This window comes from Phyllopteryx taeniolatus, chromosome 15 (genome assembly GCF_024500385.1).
Source record: "Phyllopteryx taeniolatus isolate TA_2022b chromosome 15, UOR_Ptae_1.2, whole genome shotgun sequence".
Lineage (NCBI taxonomy): Eukaryota > Metazoa > Chordata > Actinopteri > Syngnathiformes > Syngnathidae > Phyllopteryx > Phyllopteryx taeniolatus.
Window position 1 is genome coordinate 15,871,894 of NC_084516.1, and position 20,207 is coordinate 15,892,100.

The window sequence follows — 20,207 nt, forward strand, 5'->3', positions numbered from 1 at the left end:
ATCGCTACACCAGCATTAAATATCAGTTGCCGACTCTAAACCAATGCATATTTTGAAATTTAAATGTAATATGGATCTGAGCAATCCTTTCCATGTACCATCAAGACTTAATCTAAACAACCAATGAAAATATTTTATCGCGTCACATTATTCAGGACTGGCAAGACAGCTGTTTCTAAATGTTTTTAGCGTTTGTTTCACACAACGCGTAGTCGGCTTTTCTCCGTACTACTGTTGAGTGTCAACAGCACTGATACGGAATTGTGGTGTCGCAGTCTATCCGTGAATTGCCCAGATTTGGAGCTAGTGTCACAAGTGACAGGGGTGGGATGTTCAACACCCAAACACTTGTCTCTAGATGCATCTAATCTGCATCTGTGGAAAGCTGCTTTGCTGTGTGAAAATGCACACAATTTGGTTGGTTCGACGTGAAAGATGTTCAGGAATAAAAGCAGATTGTGCTGTTAAGACAACATTGTGAAAACTGTGAAATCACATAATCACAGTTTGGTGATACTCTCTCTATTCATGGCAAATTACCATATTGTGAGATACTCTATGACTCCTATCCCAGAACACCGTTCTGTTCCACATGGCTTTTGTGTCAGCCTACAAAGAAATGTGGAAAAAGTCATACAGTGAATGATTTCTCCCTTAGCCCATCAAATAATATCGCACCTTCAGTATTTCAGCATAGCCCGGCTAACAGACAGACACACCAATCCCGGGGTAAGCAACCTTCCTGGTCGTGTTGATAACAATAGGTTGCCAAGTACTTTCTTATTTGGTTGCACAAAACATGTAATTATTGTGATTTCTCAATAAGCTGTCCCATTGTTAACAATAACCAATCCAGTTACTGTAAATGTGATTCACTCATTCCTCCTCGAGCGAACACACAACCACACAACACACCACTTAAGTCTCAAGCTCGCGTAGAAATGTCCAAGGACAGGTCGTGGCGAGAAACCAGGAAGTGTTTTTCCACAAGGACAATCACGCCAGGAAACCTTGCATTCCACACAGCAATCTGCCCTAGGAAACAATTTCCTGACATAAATCAATCCAACGTTGTCATCTTATCTCAATATATAGGACCAACTATCACACAGTCCCACTTGGAGGTCCAACAGCCAATTATAATGTGATTATTAATTCTATCTTTGCACCTAATGGGTACAATGCCCATGCTGTTTCCAATGTGCCATAAAAGTATTGATTTTATTAAAACAAAAATTCAAAAAAGCTTTTGAGATGCACAAAAGGGTTTCTTGTAAATTATCCTGAATGGACAAGTGCCAGTAAACACTGTCAGGCATTCAAGGAAGTCAGCATTGCAAAGACTCCTGCTCACAGCAACTGGGAGAGGTTTAGCAGCACGTTTGGATGGACTATTCCACAGAAGAGAGTAAAATGGATGCAGGATGCAATTAGGAGTGAAAAAGTCCAAGCGGTTTGAATGCTTGTGAAGGTGGTGGCAAAGCTTTAAAAAGATAGGGCTAAGTTTAGAGCAGGTTCCTCCCCAGGTTGGGACCTCTTGAGGTAACTCAACAAGTTGAGACGGGGGTGGGAAAGATGAGAGAGAGCCATCAATATTAACTTACCACCGAGACCTCCTTTCCAAACTCCTAAATATTTAATCGTCCTTGGACAGCTCTGTTGCTTCCAGCCAGTGCATCCTTTCTACAAGACCGCTCCTGTTCCAGCTCAATGAAGGCCTTGTCCCGTGGCACCACAGTGCCCAAGGAACGGCCGTCTCCAAAGAATTCAGAGGGTTGTTTTTTTCTATTTCCCTCCCCACCACAGGCAGCTTTGGGCTGACAGAGTGTGGGTTCACTGTGTCTTACTAGGAGGAGGACCATAAATCCTGAATTTAGGGCAGGAAACCTGAGCGTGTTGGTGGGCTTTTATCAGCAACAACACTCAATCTCCATCCAAACCAGATCCAGAATGCTCAGGGTGTTGATAAGCCTACTGATAAAGACACTGAGCTACCTTTTTTTTCTTCCCACAAGAGAGAAGTCGACGTTGAGACTGTTGATGTTCTGATAGAAAGCAGAGAAGAGGAACCAGTTTGGCAGTGGTGTAACGTGGCAACTGACAACAGAAACTGGAAAGACACCTCTCTCTCTCTTTAACGCATACACACACACACACACACTACTTCCTTGTTGAAGTTTAACCCTGACATGAAGCTGAAGCACGTTAGTTTCAACCAGGGACTGAAATTTGAACCAAAGCATACTGAAATTCATCACGTATTGCTATAACATACAGTACACTGTACATAAATTAATGAAGAACCAAGAAGACATTTACGCTGTGTGGACTTGTGGAGTGGTAAGCTACCAACTTTTAGTGACATTTTGCTACACGGCTATTGGGTTTTCTTGAGCATACACACAAGGAGAAGGAAGCAAGTGGCGTAACGAGAGCAGCAGCAGCAGAAGGGCCGGCCTGCATCTCATGAGCTGTGCATCATGTCAAGAAAGCACTCACTAGAGCATTTCAATTTGCTTTTGTCTGAGCCTCCCTTAGCTGCCCCAGGTGGAGAAGAATGGACGAGTGCCATGAGAGACCAGCAGAGAGAGAGTGATGGGCTTCATACACACAAGTCCTAACTACATCCAAACGATTATTCGTTTTTAATAATACTGAAATACAGCGAAACATCTGAGGTTAACCAACAATTTGTTGCCGTTTAAAATAAATCTTTCCCTTAGGAAATAATGGAAAATTAATATGTTCCTCATAAAACATGTATTAACAATACAGGCAATGTTTTAAGTACCATGCCATACAAGTATAAAAAGATAATCAGAAGACATAAAAAAAATACGATGTTTGCCAATAGGGAATTGGATTACCGGGATTAAAGATAACACTTGGATGACAAGTTGATTTACATATTTTTCTTTAACATCCTTAACTGTCATACAAAAACTTAAATAAAATTTAAAAAAATAAAATATGGGGATATGATAAGGGAAATGGATTACTGACACTCATCAGCATACAAATCACCTCGAACAAATACTTCTTGAATGCATTGTGGTTTTTGACATTCTTAACTGTCATACGTGTACAGGAAAAAGCAGCTAACCAATGGATATTAGATTCATCCATCCATGAAAAAAAATCAAGTCACCTTTGAATTTGATGTCTTTGTCCTCATTATTATCGACCTGGCCATACTTTGCTGAGCAACCAGTATAGAGAGGTAACTTTTTTTACATTGCAAGATGATCCATTTTGGTCGCACCCTTTGTACAATATTCACTGTCGTACAAGTGTAAAAAGAAGTTAACAGGTGTTCTTGTTAAAGGGCAAAAATAATACCCTTTGATAATTATTGTTTTTTAAATTATCAGACAACTTAGCTGTACTGTACCAAGCACCTGTATTCCTTTCTAAATTCAGAATAATGCTAACATAGTCCATTTCCAGTTCTTGGTTTTAATGCTTTCAATGCAATGTCTTGCATCGTGGCGTTTCATCCGGAGCGATTTTATGCCACTTTAGAGAAATTTGCTCCAATTCTGACATGTATTCGACTTTAGTTTCAATGTTCCTTGCTAGAAATCCAGTTCTATCCAACCCTAGCTCATCTTTAAACTGCTATGTAATTTACATACTTTTACAGAAGCAAAGAGCAAGGAAAGCATGTATGGAGATGTTAGTTTATCAACAGATAAGCGCACACAAACTAGGTAAAATAAATAAATAAGAATCTCAAAAGAACATTAAGCCATAGATGTGTGCATGGGCTTGTTTTATTGAAAGTAACAACAAGGTTAATTCAGTCTTTGCTTTAATCACATCAAAAGATAAAAACAAGCACATGATGTTCTGGTTGCACGCTAACATTTTGTTTTGTCAGTGTCATCGCAGTTGCTTCCAATATTCAATAGGGAAGAGCAATTCATTTTTATCACAAAAGACAATTTCACTTGCAGACCCATTTTGGGCACGGGGCTGTCTGTCATTGTTTGCCACAAATAATATAAATCAGCGGCTTCATCGCGATATCGCACCACCGTAACGATCCCAATCCCAAGTCTCCTGAAGCCATTAAACAAGATAGCTTACAACACGTAGGGGGGGGAAAATGAATTTAAAAAGCTACTCAAATGTGAATGATTAAAGTCAACGCCCCGAGGCAATAGCACATTGCATACTCTTACGTTCTAAATTTAATTACACTGGTGTGAACATTTTTGTGGCGGCACGATGGATGACTGGTTTGCACATCCGCCTCACAGTTCTGAGGACCCGAGTTCAAATCCGGCCTCACCTGTGTGGAGTGCCTCTCCCCGTGCCTGCTTGGGTTTTCTCTGGGTACTCAAGTTTCCTCCCACATCCCAAAAACATGCATGGTAGGTTAATTGAAGACTCTAAATTGCCCGTAGGTGTGAATGTGAGTGCGACTGGTTGTTTATGTGCACCCTGCGCTTGGCTGGAGACCAGTTCAGGGTGTACCCTGCCTCTCGCCCGAAGATAGCTGGGATAGGCTCCAGCACGCCAGTGACACTAGTGATGATAAGCGGTACAGAAAATGGATGGATGAACATTTTGTACAACAGGATGAATGTTTATCCATACATCATGTTGGGTCTTAATGGTATTGTCAAGTCAAGTCAGTGTTTTAAAATAATTTACTAAATGCGGCTCTGAAGTCCCCCCAAAACATCAGCGTTCGAAGCCACGTGGTGCACGATATCAAATAAAACTTTAGTTTTTAATGTCACAAGTCCTCAGATCAGCAAGCATCAAAGAATTAGCTCTGACCGCATTTTGCCATCTTTGGCTTTTTTAACGCCACTTAATCCAAAAGAGAATACAGTACATTGGGAAGCTACGCGACATTAGCGGACTCCCATTCGATATATATCACAATGCATTCAATACAAACACAAAATGTGTGCATCAGCATGAGTGTAGTAAGCCGTTGTTAGCTCAGGTTAGCCAGTCTGCACATTGAGTGCCTGGACATGGCTGTAGCAACTAGTGTGTGAATGTATTGTTTAATTCTTTCTTTTGTTAGTTTGTTCAATAAAGCCATTGATAGTACAACGATGACTGCATCCATCCTTGACTACTTGCGAGGGCATTAAAATACATTCTACCTAACAGTGGTAGGCTATATTAAATTAGAGGTTAGCTTGTGTTGGCAATCATAGACGTGCTGTTGTAGTAAGTTCTCATTTGCAATAGACAGACTGCACTTGATCTTCTTTTTTAAGTGTGAAAAGATCCCAAACGTTGGACGTTCTCCTGTGTTTTACAGACTCTTCCCTCCTGGCTCACTGCCATCACACCAACTTATTTCGACACAGAGTGGTGCGTGCGACTGCAGTAACATTTGTCTGTGTAGAAAAATGATCCGTGCGAACTTTCGAGGCAGAGTATTTGCTTCAACTTTTTCTAATCAATATATTCAATTCATCGTTTACATTTTGACCTTTATTGCACCATTAAAGTTAAGACATTGTTTTAATGTATTACCTTTAACATCAGTTATTTGTACACTTTTAGGACAAATGAAGAATGTTAAAAAGTGAGATGCGCTAGACATCTGCGACATGACTTTGCATTACGCCCTTGTTCATCGTGTAAGACTGAATGTTTTATTGCTTTAATGTTATAATAGTATCATGGTCACCTTCTTTTTACAATTGTATGACAATTAATAATGTTTAAATTAGTTACTTAAAACATTGCCTCTACAGTTAATGTGATGTAACCCTTTGGCCCTAGAACTGATTTTTGTTACCAGTCACAGACCTTAGCTAGAGTCCCGAAAAACAAACGACTGTTCTGAAAATGCCAGTTATGGTAACGCGAGCGCACTCCGTGGCAAAAGTGTTGAAAGTTAACAACAACAGCTTCTAGTGAGGCCATAACACCACCCCAGAGTTGGGAGAGCACAGGGCTCGTCCACCAACACCGCAGCGGCCGGCCAGAGAAATGTGTCGAGCGCAGCAGATTCCTGCCGGCTCCTCCTCGAGGAACCTGCCACGCCAGGGGGAGAGAAGGAGCATCGCCACCATTTTGATTTGGATGGCTCTCCTCAGCCTGGGCGCTGTCGCAGCACACCACGTCAGGCTCTCACACACACAAACACACCCTGCTCGTCAGCAACATTGCACACAACCGTCACCACTGCAGAACACCAACACACACTCCTGATAGGCTGAACGCCTTCAGGTTATTTTTCTGAGGAAAGTCATTTAAGTCGAAGTGGCCACAACATGAGGCACATCTTGAGAACTTCCTTACTTGGACTGTGCGCCATTACTTCACACTTAGTTGAACATTAACCACAGTCAAAAGAAACACTGCAGCGGTCAGCATATGTAAACACCAGTCATCAAGTGTCCATCAGTCATTACCGTCACAATCAAACGCTGCTGCAAAAGTGTCCATTCAATTCCTCATTTAAGTAGTGCCAAATCAAAACTCTTCAATGTGGAAGACTTTTGATATGGAGAAGGTTTATCAGCACATTCCTTAATCACAAAAACATCCAAGGTTGACCCTTTTAACATTCTTTAACAGCCATACAAGTGTAAAAAGAAGCAAACCACTGTTAATAACAACACGAAACAATAAAATAATCAGTCTTAAATGATGATTGACAATAGCATAACATGCTGGTGGAATACATTGTCTTTTTTCATCTTTATTGCCGAACTATATTACTGAGCAGGCAAGATGTTAACTTTCAGTTTTATGGTCACATTCTCCTCTTTACCATCACTGAGAGGTTCGCTCTAGAGAACCAAAAAGTCCTTACATGACCAAGCACTACGGTCATGGAAAATCTCCGAACAGGAAGTAACCATTTTGGAAAAACGACGAGTCAACGTGAGCGCCCGTCTGCCTCAAGCACTTGAGTTGAAAGAGATAGTTGAGTTTGGTTGTTGAATGACAGAACAAAACAAATAGTGGTAATAGTTGCAAGCTTGCTAGGTTCATCTGCCATTTTCATATTCTGCTAATGTTATGGCAACTCAGAGAAGTATAGATCCCAGTCAAGGCCAAACAATGAGCACTTTAAAGTACTTTGTGGAAATGTCAAGGATTTTAAGGAGGTTCAACCCTTACGGGAACCTGTATTACTAGAATGATGTGAAATCGTATTGTAGTGGTACCATCATCAGGACTGCTGACATTCTGCCAAGTCAGTGAAGTTCAGATTTCCACCAAGGCTGAACAAAGAACAGTAAAACATTTTAAGACGTTTCAAGTTCTCGCAGGAAGTGGGAACCCTTTCTTAGTGTAAAATGATGGAAAATACTGATAACTTACGAGCAATGAGTATTTTTAACTACAACATTACGACTATCCTGTACGGCACAGACCTCTCTTAAGGCTGAACAATCATTCCAAATAGTTGTACATTCCGCTCTCTTGGTGTAAAACCTGTTCTTCTGTAATAAAAATGTATTGGGGAAAAATAAACACCCTAGGCAAGTCAATGATGTTCTATTCTAGTCCTGCAGGTGGTAGTAATTGAGATAACAATGGGGATGCTATCTGTTGGAAAAACTAAAGTAACTTCAGTGATTAATACAAATATTCTGGTTCTGAGGGACAGGTATTTGACTACATTGCCTTGATCAATCATGTGGAAAAATAATAAATGAATTAGTCATTTGCTATAAATGTTTTATCTTTTTCATGAGAAGGTAGAATCTTTAAATATTCTGAACTGATGTTTTGATGTGGGTGTTGACGAGAGGAATTGTCACTGTGTTGCTGTACCTCAAGTCAGGGAGTCTGCATGTGGAGTGACTGGGGAGATTTAACCGATAGTAGCTCTTGTATGAATGTGTATTGTGTTACCACTTGTGGTAATAAAAGACTGAAGTGCATCAGTAAGACACAATGTCCCACACCTGAGGTCATGTTGTTCTTCATGCCACAATTTCGTTGAGCTCAAACAAGAACAACAGTGCCTCTGCTGGCCACTGTTGAGTAGTGCACAGCATTTTTTTGGCGCAACTGCTTCGAGACATGATTAATCAGGGATCAATTCCACTGCTGACGATCAATTGTTGATTATTATGCTTTGAGCCATACTATGATTTAATAATAATAAAGAAATTTCAAGTTTGATGTAAGTCTATCAAGTAGTTTTTGCATTTAAAATACACTTCCTTGGTGTCGCTAATAATAAATGATAGAGATTATATATATATATATATATATATATATATATGCGACAAGTTTCCTGAGCCCAACTGAAGATGGCAGTCTGATTTCTTCTGCTGCTTCTTCTACTACTTCCTCGTCCATCTGTCTGGCCCTGCAGCTCCATGTCAAACACCACCTTTGTTCTGCCACTCTGCCCCCCCCCCCCCCCCCCCCCCCCCCCCTCCACGCCCCCCGGAAGACTCATCTGCCAGCCTCCATTTTATGCTTGGAACTCCACACTGTAAAAAAAAAAAAAAAAAAATGCAAGCACCTGACCCAAGACCAGCGACTGGCAGCCAGGAGCCACAAGAACACAATGACAGCACATTTGCATCACCATCATCCAGTGGAGACAAGGGGGAGGGGGGGGGTAAAAAATGGCCACCAGATTTAGGGAAGAGGGAGGGGGAACATATCCTGCTCATGCTTGGACACTTGCATGGCAACTACTAATGGAGGACACAAGAGAGGACAACCATCCGTACTGTGGCTTCTCCTCCCGACTTTCTCACTAATCCCTCTGGCGTTTTTTTAGGAGGAAGAGGGTCATAAAATAAGCCTCAACGTCCATTTCCTTGCATGAACTGACGGACACAAGCGCGAACGAACCGGGGAGTGAGGAGAAGACACTTGACTTTGAGCTTACATGGTGGCCATTAAAAAAAACGAAGACGAAAAGAAGCCTCCCTGTGGAGGAAGAAGAGGAGGAGGGAAGGGGGTCAAGCTCTTTCCAGGTCACGCATGAGGCGAAAAGCTATCCCATGATCCACCAATGGCGACGTTCTCACAAGACCTTGAAAGCCCCAACGAAAGCGCCCCCTCCATGAAAGTGGAATCGCGTCGCCGCTGATAAAGCGCGACAAAATACAGCGAATAAACGGTCAAAACTCACCGCTACAATCTTCTCCTTCTCCTCCAAAGTTGTTGGTCTCATGCGTGCGCCCGCTCCGGCTAGTGTGTGATCGCCATCTTTCCTCCTGCTTCTCCTTCTTCTTCTTCTTCTTCTCCTCCTCCTTCTTCTTCTTCTTCTTCTTCTTCGCCGCCGCAGCTGCAGATGACCTGAGCTCCTCCGCCGAGCGGCTCGCTATCACACGCGGGGAGGAGGAAGGAAGAGCAGGAAGACGAGCACCACCACCACCAACACCACCTCCACAACAACAATGAGAATGTGACGAGCGGGCCACACAAAGGAGGAGAAGGAGAAGAAGAAGTTCGGCAGGCGGCGAGCGAGCACCAGAGGGTGCGCGAGAGTTGGCCACAAGACGAGCGAGCATCGGCGGGATGGACGCCCGAGAAGCTCATCCTTCATCGGCACTCAACGCCAACACCGAGACGCTAACCCCGGAGCCCCCTTCGCCGGCGCGCTCCCGTGTGCGCGCACGCACACCATACACACGCGCGCGCGCACACAGCCCCGGCGACATTTTTGTACAGTGTATGTTTTCTATACTTTGTGTGAGTGCGCGTGCACGTCGTGGGGTTATCTGCAGTTCACGTTGATGGCTGATGATGATGCTCCTCCATATATACAGTACCACTAATCATTATTGCACTCTATAAGCCCTTTGTCACACATTAGTATTGACATACAGAATGTAAAATATACGATGTATGTAAGTTTGTACATTTGTATAAATGATCAGTAATACAATAATAAATCGGTTTGTATATTAGCTATTGGTTGGCTGGCGACCAGTTCAGGGTGTACCCCGCCTCTCGCCCGAAGATAGCTGGGATAGGCTCCAGCACTCCCGCGACCCTTGTGAGGATACGCGGCTCGGATAATGGATGGATGGATGTGTTCATTTTTAAAAAAAAATTATTTTACTAAGTAATCATTTAAAAATACCTTAAAAATAGATTTTAAATAATTTATAGCTGTACAGCATAACAATATTTATATTTGAATAAGAGCAATAACTTTAATTAAAAATGTAACTATTAATATAGTTTTTATGATAATGATGATGATAGATAGCTCTATATTAAATATTTTATTCATCAAAGATGATTGTCGATTGACTGTTATTATCGACTAAATTAGTTTTTTTTTAGTCCAGGACTTAATCTATTGCTTTAATTAAATAATACATTTTCAACCCATTCACAAAAAGGAGACACAAAAGGAGGGGTAGGGTGAATTGCGTGAGTCAAGCATTGTCAGTAATCCAATCGGATAGCAGTGATGTCACACTAGCACGGCTCACAACCACTGGGGGCCATATTTGGATGCCACATGGAGGTTGCCATAATATGTTGTGATGTATTAACCAGCGTTAAACGTTAAGTCAGCTCTTTTTTTTTTTTTTTTTTTCATAATGCTCATTTTTAAACAAGTAGTCACAGCTAAGGCTGATCATTTACGGTGCTTAATGGAGAGCCAAGACCATATAATGTGGCCAGTGATAAGAACAGTGTTGCAGTGTGAGTGGCACAGAAGAAACGTTGATGCAGCTCCTTCATGACGATTTTCACAGTCTCCTGGTCATGTGACAGCAGTCGTGTGCTTCCTGGAGGAAATGCAGAATTTTGAGAAGATGCATGGATTATATGATAATGGTTCATGTGTCAGACTCTCAACATCAATATTCATCTGTAACAATATGCAGCTCAAATGATATCAGTTTTATTACACAGTGGTTAACTTATTTTGTGTGATGATAATGATTCATAGAACAAAGAAAGAGAACTTATCACGATATACAGTTGCCTCCACGCTCATTACAATATGATCAATACAATTAATCAATTGTATTCACTATAACAAGAAAATGTTAACATATAGTAGCAAGATATAGTATGTGAAGTCTTTGCAATAACAGTACCTGGCTTTCTGCATAAATTGGTCATAAAAGGTGACCTGATTTTCAACAAGTCACAACAATAGACACACAGAGTGTGTTTAACTAATACCACACAAAGAATTATATGTTTCCATGTTTTTATTGAACACAACATGTAAATATTCACAATGCAGCATGGAAAAAGTAGATTAGATAGATTGACCCATCGATAGATAGATAGATTGACCCATAGATATATGGATGGATGGATAGGTAGATAGATAGATAGATAGATAGATAGAACATTTTCTGTAGTTGCAGATCAGACCTGCAAAACGGTCATGTGGTGTTTTGGAACGTTCCTCTTAACAAAACCGATTCGGTTCAACAATTTTCTTGGCATGTCTGATTGGAATCTTTCTCTTGAGGTCATGCCACAGCATCTCAATCAGGTGGAGATCAGGACACTGACTGGGACTCTCCAGAAGCAGTATGTTCTTTTATCGAAGCCATTCAGTCATTGATTGACTTCTTTGCTTTGGGTAGTTATCCTGTTGCGTCACCCATCCTCCTGTAAAATGTCTTGATAAATTCCTTTTTCTGTCAGTGATAGAATTCTATCCAGTCTCTGAGGAAGCAAAGCATTCCCAAACGATGATGCTCCTTCCACCATATTTCACAGTTGAGATGAGGTTTTGATGGTGGTGTGCTGTGACTTTTTTTCTTTCCAAACAACTCAACTTTGGTTTCATCGGACCTCAACATAGTGCGGCGGTAGAGCTGTGGAACATCCAGGTGTTCGTTTGCAAACGGCACACTTGTAGCGCTGATTTATTTATTTATTGCACAGCAGTGGCTTCCTCCTCCGTAGCATCCTCAAATGGCATCCATTCTTGTTTGGTGTTTTACATCAAATTGCTGTTTGTTCATAGATTATGTTAGCATGTGCCAGAGAATTCTGTCAGTCTTTAGTCGGCATGCAAGGATTTTTCTTCACCTCACTGAACATTCTGCACTGTGCTCTTACAGTCATCTTTAATGGAATGCCACTCCTATGGAGAGCAGCAACGATACTGAACTTTCTCCATTTACAGACAATCTGTCTGAACATGTACTGATGAATATCAAGGCTTTTCGACATACTTTTATAACGTGTCTTCGGAGAGATCTTTTGTGGAAGGTATGGTTCGCATCAGGCAGAGCAGCTTTAACCAACACCTCCGATCTTGTTCCATTGATTGGACTCCAGGTTGGCTGACTTCTATCCATCCATCTATCCATCCATCCATCCATCCATCCAAATCCCTTATCCTCACTATTGTCGCGGGCGTGCCGGAGCCTATCCCAGCTGACTTTGGGTGAGATGCGAGGTTACTTCTGACTATTATTAGCTTAGTCTGCGGGTTCACATACTTTTTCCACCATGCACTGTTACGTTTACATGGTGTGTAGTAAAACATGAAAATACAACTGTTTGTGTGGTATAAGTTTAAGCAGGGGAACGACTGGTTAGCATGTTCTCCCCGTGCCTGCGTGGGTTTTCTCCAGGTACTCCGGTTTCCTCGCACATCCCAAAAATATGCATGGTAGGTTATGTGAAGACTCTAAATAGCCCGTGTATGAATGTGAGTGCGAATGAATGTTTGTTTATATGTGCCATTGCGATTGACTAGTTCAGGGTGTACCCCACCTCTCGCCCAGAGTCAGCTGGGATAGGATCCAGCACGCCCTACCAACCAACCCGAGTGAGGATTAGCGCTATGGAAAATGAATGAATGATTGAAAGTTTGAGCAGACTGTGTTTGTCTATTGTTGTGACTTGGATGAAGATCAGACCACATTTCATGCAGAAATCCAGGTCATTACAAAGGATTCAGATAGTTTTCTTTTCTTTTTCTTTTTCTTGTGAATACCATGTAGCCGCTAATGAGCAGCATGACTCATGTCTCAGCAATAAATAAGTTTTTATAATACATTGGTTAGCTTTAAATTTGTATGACAGTGAAGCCGTTACTTAAAACATTGTCTTTATTGTTAATAAAGATTTTATGATGGCAACAATATGAACTCAATATGAATCACTTTACATGATTTCTTATGGAGAAAATAGAAACAAAATTACACATTATGTGAGCGTGAGGTAAATATATAAAATAATGTGACACCTCGGAGCCATGTGAAACATTTGATGTGTTGTTGAGACAACAGATGGAATACCTTTATATGTTGTGTTTTAGTGATGCAGGAGCCCCATGTATTTCCCCAAACCACTACACCAGCACACATTATTGTTGACAGAGTGGCCTGTGGGTGCCAGGTAGCAGCCGGGGGTTTATCACGCTGCTTGGACATATGGCTGCTGCAGCAAATCTGATTAATATGGGATGGACTCTAGGCCAGCGGGCAGGGCCGACTGTACCACCCCCCGCCCCATGCAACCCCAAACCTGCATGCAGTGCCAAGCATGGCTAAAAACAGACCGAGCAACAGGAAGTCACATAGTGCATAACGGTGTCTATTTTAAATGTATTTTTTAAATCCGCAACCCTAGTGAGGATAAGCGGTACAGAAAATGGATGGATGAATGGAAATTCATATTTAGCCTACAATGGGCTGGCGACCAGTCCAGGGTGAACACCGCCTCTCTCCCAAAGTCAGCTGAGATAGGCGCCAGCTCCCCCTGCGACCCTCGTGAGGGTAAGTGCTATAGAAAATGGATGGACTATTCGTATTTATGTATTGTTTTATGTTATTATACTATACAACTAAATTAAAGTATTAGTAATCCCCATATTTTAAAGCTGTATGAATTTCCTCAGACTCATTTATCTTCCTCACACTCCTATCAACTCCTATCTTAGAAACATTCTCTATACTCTCCTTTTAAATGCTTAAACATACAATAATGCACAGTGGTACTGGAGACTATGTACATTTTATGCTTTGTTATATGTGTTTTAATGAATTTTTCTTTTTTTTTAAATTATTATTTTTTTGACAGTTTTGTTGTACGCTACGAAGCGATTATTTTACCACAAAAAGAATTCCAGCACACACTCAAAATCCTGCGATATGGTGACTTATGAAAAAAAAAAAAAATAAATTCTAATTTTTCTTTGTTTTCTGTTATTCTTTTAAAAATAGTTATGTTACATTTATTTTTATTATTGCTATTAATAATTGTGGTATTATATAATCACGTTTTATTTGTATTTTATTATTAAATTACTGCTGACTGCTGATAGCATCGTTTTTCTAGTTTTCTTTCTTTATTTTGATTATTTGTATTTCTTACGATTTTTGTATTTTCATTCTAGTTCATTTTCCATTCATCCTTTTTCCAAACTGCTTATCTTCACTAGGGTCGTGGGCGTGCTGAAGCCTTTCCCAGCTGACTCTGGGCAAGAGGCGGGGTACAGCCTGGACTGGTCGCCAGCCATTGGCAGAGCTAGTTTATTTTAATTTTTTATAATTGCTAATTTTTCTTTTACGGTTTTATTTTTGTCTATTTTTGCTATTATCCGTTTCATTATTAATATAATAATGTCTTTACATTTTTCCTTGCTGATTGGCTTTTTTATTTTTCTTAGCAATATCATTTTATTATAGTTTATATTATATTATATTTAGTTTATTTGTTATTCATTAATTCATTTTTTTTATTTTTCTACTTTTTGAATTTCTTGTGTTTATTTTTACAATTTATTGTTGATTATTTATCAATTTATTATTTTATATATATATTTTTCATTGCTGATCAGCTGTGGGAAATCATGCAAATCTACCTACCTCTCTCTACCTGTGATGCATTTAGGCTTCCACTTTAGTGACCTAACAAAGCTTCTTGCCTGAGAAAAGATCAAATAGTTGCCTGTAGCCTACAAACAACCAAAAAGGAGAAGAATATATAAATGGCGATGGTGTCTCAGTTGTCCCAGTATGTTACCAACCTGTTAAATAACGTCAATAATGCCACGTCTGTTTGCTATTGACGAGGTCTTTGATATAGGCTGGTGATAGCTCGCAGAGACATTTATCAGTCTAACGATCTGAGCATGAAAAGGCCAGCGTGACTTCCTTCAGCTGTTTCGAACACACCTTCCACGCTTCATTTGCCTGAGTTATTCCAAAGTCAAGATTCACGGATTAGATTCTTGTCACTGACTACGTCTGCAAAAGGATGGAAGATCCCATCCCATCTGACATTAAGCAAGAATCAAGATACAGCCATGAAAGAATCAACCAACCAATTCAGCTTTTGCTAAGCCGCACCCCCATAAAGTAGACGAGTTAATTGCAGCACAGCAGGGAAAATCATCTCATACCATATTTCTCATAATTATAATCATACCCTGTGCATGCCTGTAGAAATAGACATTCGTGTTGCAAAATATTTATTTGTCATCTCATGCCTAAGACACTGACTCTACTAGTAAGTATTAAGCTATTCAGTTACATGTGAATGCACTTCTGGTTCAATGCAATCTGCATTTCATTGCCTTGAACTAGTACATTTAAAACAAATATAATGTATGCAATCATTTATGTATTTTTTTATCCTTGGGGTATTTTGATGAAAACAAGCTACAGACATGTTATTGAGACACATTGTTCTAAATTGTGGGGACTAAAGGGCATAATATCTATCATCTGGTTAACGTTCAAATATATCCACTGAGAATATCCTATCATGTTTATCTGTGGTTGAATGTGCTCATACTCCCAATGGAGGCCAACAGGAAAGCTGTCATTGAACCTCCTAACAACAATTCCTGCGTTAAAACGAAGAAGAGGAAGAAGAAGAAGAACAAGAAGGAGAGGAAGAAGATTGCCTGACTCCCCTATGAAGTCTACAGATGACTAACCTCCAAAGAAGCAGATGCGCAAAGTGCGTCAAGAGATGACAAATAACACACTCCACGCAAAGACCCTTCACTTGCAGCCACATTTAATCTTCCTTGAAGATCCTTATTTACAGTTGCTATGGCAATGAGGCATTTGCAGTCTAAGGTGCCTCGTCTTTTTCCCCTACCAACATCCACAATAAATCTGCTTTCTGAACCGAAAGGTCCCCCAGGTAAGAGCCAACAAGCAAACACTGGGCAGTGCCTGGGATTAAAAACTGCTGCATGTAAAGCCAGGGTCCTCAGTGTGGCGCCGGGACATATTCATCACACAGACCCAGGCAAAGATAATGTGTGTGACAGGTTATCATGTGGGACTGTGTCAAAACAACAGCAAAAGCATCTCTTTTTCACACATTCCACACAGGCATTCCTCTGTTGTCTGCCTACTGGGAATGAGTCTTGGAAACACACTATTCCCAACAGCTTCACACTTTTTAAGAACATATCAAACGGAGAGTCTGAAAACCTTGTTTTCACCCGCCAGTATGGTTCAGTTAAATTTGGTATGGTATACGATGCAATGTTCAGCATTTCCTTGTAAATGGTTCCAAATGATCTGACCTGTATCATCCCGCTTGTTAATATCAGTTGGTGGGGTTACCGCTTGTACAGTAACCCAACAAAACAATATGGAATGGTGTGGTTTGCTTGTGTAGGAGCTAGAAATGTTGATGTCCACAGATTGGTCAACCTTCCCCGTCGGAATTTACGTCATGTGTGTTGTACAGTGCCCGACTGCTTAGCACATCCGCCTCACAGTTCTGAGGACCTGGGTTCAAATCCTGCCTTCCCTGTGTGTAGTTTCCATGTTCTCCCCGTGCGTGCGTCACTTTACTCCAGATACTCCGGTTTCCTTCCACATCCCAAAAACATGCATGGTAGGTTAATTGAAGACTCTATATTGTCTGTAGGTGTGAATGTGAGTGCGAATGGTTGTTACTTTATATGTGCTCTGTGATTGGCTGGCAACCAGTTCAGGTTGTACCCCGCCCAGAGTCAGCTGAGATAGGCACCAGTTTCCGGGTCCATTAAATCGAGGTTTCGCTGTTTGCATAGAGTGGTACAATTGGCTTCAGTTTAGAATGCCATACATTTTTGACATTTCTATTTTAAAGGATTTTAAAAAGTAATTGAGTCAGCCCCCTTTTTTGGGGTACCTGTTTGTTCGGTTGGCATACACGTCCCAGTAATACTATAGGCAAACCCAATTGAAACGATATGGTGCAGTATGCTTCGCTTGTGTAGGAGTAAGATAAACTGATGTCCAGTGATTGGTTGACAATTGAATGTAAGAACAGAACATGAAATACATTGTGTAAGGCTAATTTGCAGTATTTACAACCATAGCTATCCAGCCAACACACTCCATAGTGGAAACAATAGCCTGAACTGGACCGTTTGGTGGAAACATGATTTGAAACCTCTTTTTATCATTTATATCAATTTACAATGGGAGGGCTTTCTATTGTAAAGGGTCCCAAAATATCAGATGAGTAACTTCCCAGTTTTCTGACCCCCTTTGTTGGGGTATTTGATCTATAGCCTGAGTAGGATTTATCGTTTCAAACCGTACCATGGGGTACCAAGCTGAACTGTATCGCTTGGTCGCTTAAAACCAGGCTAGTGCCGTTTATTTAAATTCACAACGGTCCGCATTACAGTAGTTTAAGCCTTTCTATTATGAAGGGTACCAAAATATCCAATGAGCACCATCCCAATTTTCCGACATTTTTCGTTGGGGTATTTGCTCCGCAGTCTGATTAGGATTTATAATTTCAAACCGTGCTATGGGGTACCTAGCGGAACTGGATGGTTTGGTCGCTTGAAACCAGGGTAGTGCAATAGATTTGAATTTATAGTAGTTTAAGCCTTTCTATTGTGAAGGATACCAAAATAACCAATTCGTACCATATTACTGCAACATGCTTTCATTTGGGCATCAGTTGCAATCGCAGTCTGATTAGAATTCACCGTTCCAAAGCGTCGCATAGCAAACCGAACTAAATTGTATCGTTGTAACACTATATTATTTTCTTACTGAAATCCAGTAAGACAAGAACTGCAATCTTTCCCGAGTCAGTGCTCAACCATATATCATTTAGCACTTTGAAGAGCTGATTCTGTACTGTGATGAGGTCGGAAACAATCTTGGCTATGAGATAGGTCTATAGTTTGCTAACATGGATGCATCCAGGGTTCTCCTTTTTAGAAGTGGCTCAATGGCAGCTACGTTCAAGGGTTTGGGAAACTCGCTTGACTGAAGTGAGAAATTAATTCCATCCATCCATCCATTTTCTGAGCCGCTTCTCCTCACTAGGGTCGCGGGCGTGCTGGAGCCTATCCCAGCTATCATCGGGCAGGAGGCGGGGTACGCCCTGAACTGGTTGCCAACCAATCGCAGGGCACATACAAACAAACAAACAAACAACCATTTGCACTCACATTCACACCTACGGGCAATTTAGAGTTGTCAATCAACCTACCATGCATGTTTTTGGGATGTGGGAGGAAACCGGAGTGCCCGGAGAAAACCCACGCAGGCACGGGGAGAACATGCAAACTCCACACAGGCGGGGCCGGGGATTGAACCCCGGTCCTCAGAACTGTGAGGCAGACGCTCTAACCAGTCATCATGCAATGCAACTGCAATAATTTTTAAAAAGTCAAGACAGCTAGTTGATGGTTTCAGCTGCTGAATCGTTTCCTTTACAGGTTTTTTTTCAACTGTATGAAATTCTGATATGGGAATTGAGTTATTCCCAGGTGGTTTTAGGTGTTGCAGACATTGGACCACCCTCTGTTGTTGGCTTAAATAGACCTTAGTTGCTACAGCTGATTAGAATGTGGTCCGACAGGATGAGAAGGGACGCGCGAAGACCAAACTGGAAGGGCGGGGGGGGGGGGGGGGGGCTCTATTGCTGAACTGGCTGTGTATTTGAGACACATTTGTCATTTGCTCTTCCTTCCACCTGCTCCCTCCCTCCCTCCCCTTGTCATGCATCCTGCCAAAGGGGGAAATACAGCCTGATGTTTGAGGACAACAGCGAGACAGGGAAGACTGGCTGGAAGGTGTTGGATGTGAATGAGAAAGAAGAGATGTTAAATATATGCGTGGCGGTGGTGCAGAAGCTCTATGCAAATTGCCATCAAGATTACTCCTGCTGCATTTGCTATTCATATATTTGCAAGGTGACTCACTCCAGACAAAGCAGGTGATCGAGAGCTCTCCTTTCTCCTTTTTTCTCCTTCAGCCTCCCACCAGGCAAGAAAGCGGAAGTTGTAAACCCTCGGTAGCACCCGCTTATTCCTTACTGTATGTGTTCCATCAGCAAGCTTCGTTTAATCCATTTTGACTGTCAGAATCTTCTTGGAGTTTGGAGCTGAGGGACAAACAAGAGGCACACACGACACGCTCGCATTCACAGAATAAGAAAAACAATGCGCTTTGTGATGTTTGTCCATCACGCGAGACACTAGGCAGGTGTCACTGCTTCTCCAAGGTTGCTCTTATTATTCTTCTTTTGTCTTTTTGTTGACACCAGGGCTTGTCATGTCATCACAGACACATGGAGAGAACGCACCACCCTCTGAGGAAGGAGTTGGCTGTTGAGTTCTGATGGTCGAAAAGAAGGAATTTGTTTCGACAAAATTCCCTTCAGAAAAATTCCCCTCATGCTGCAATATATTTTCGGTTGTTCGTAAACTGAATTGTGTGGTTTAACATTTGAAACTGTCATACAAGTATAAAGAGAATTAATCATGGTGTAATATGACTAAAATAAAGTAAAACTACTCATCCTATTGCCACATAGTGGAATTTTATAGCTATTGCTGTTATGCTTAAAGCCTTGTTATATTTTATTAGTTTTTTCCCCCCTCCTATGGTACAGAGCTCTCCTATGTCTCACAATGTTCCATTTCCTGCTCTGTGATTGTCAGCACTCACAATTTTCCTCTTTCCAATTATCCTTATATGGCGGCAAGCACGTAAAAGCACCCCCCAAAAAAAACAAAGAAAAGGAAAATCACACTTCTTAATTCTTACCCACTGAGCAGAAGCAATACTTTGTAATCTTTCCAGACATGTTGGTTGAACTCTAAATGTTACAGCTTTTGGAGGTTTGAATGTACAGTAATGTATTTTTTTTAATGTTTTATGTACACTAGTGGTCAAAAGTTTTAAAACAACCCAATTTTTCCATCCATCCATCCATCTATTTTCCGTTCCGCTTATTCTCAGCTTTTTAAATATTGAAAAGTACGCAGTTTAATTTCTCATTTTACTCTACAATGAAAGCCCAGAACAATTAAACTATTC

At 41.1% G+C, this 20,207-nt stretch overlaps 1 protein-coding gene and 1 long non-coding RNA gene across 3 annotated transcripts in view; one reads left to right on the forward strand and one right to left on the reverse strand.

The window, feature by feature from the left end:
• znf462 (zinc finger protein 462) overlaps nucleotides 1–9,489 on the reverse strand; it is a 69,903-nt gene extending 60,414 nt beyond the window's left edge. The window contains exon 1 of one of the 2 annotated variants that reach the window (XM_061800007.1): nucleotides 9,092–9,489. The gene's annotated coding sequence lies outside the window, so the exon portion shown is untranslated. The remainder of the gene's footprint in view (nucleotides 1–9,091) is intronic. The other variant, XM_061800006.1, reaches the window with a different exon arrangement.
• A 3,958-nt stretch (nucleotides 9,490–13,447) lies between these two features.
• On the forward strand, nucleotides 13,448–19,685 carry LOC133465034 (uncharacterized). The gene is made up of 2 exons (XR_009784534.1): nucleotides 13,448–13,679; nucleotides 19,432–19,685. It is a non-coding gene; the product is annotated as an uncharacterized LOC133465034 (long non-coding RNA).
• Nucleotides 19,686–20,207: the final 522 nt, after the last annotated feature.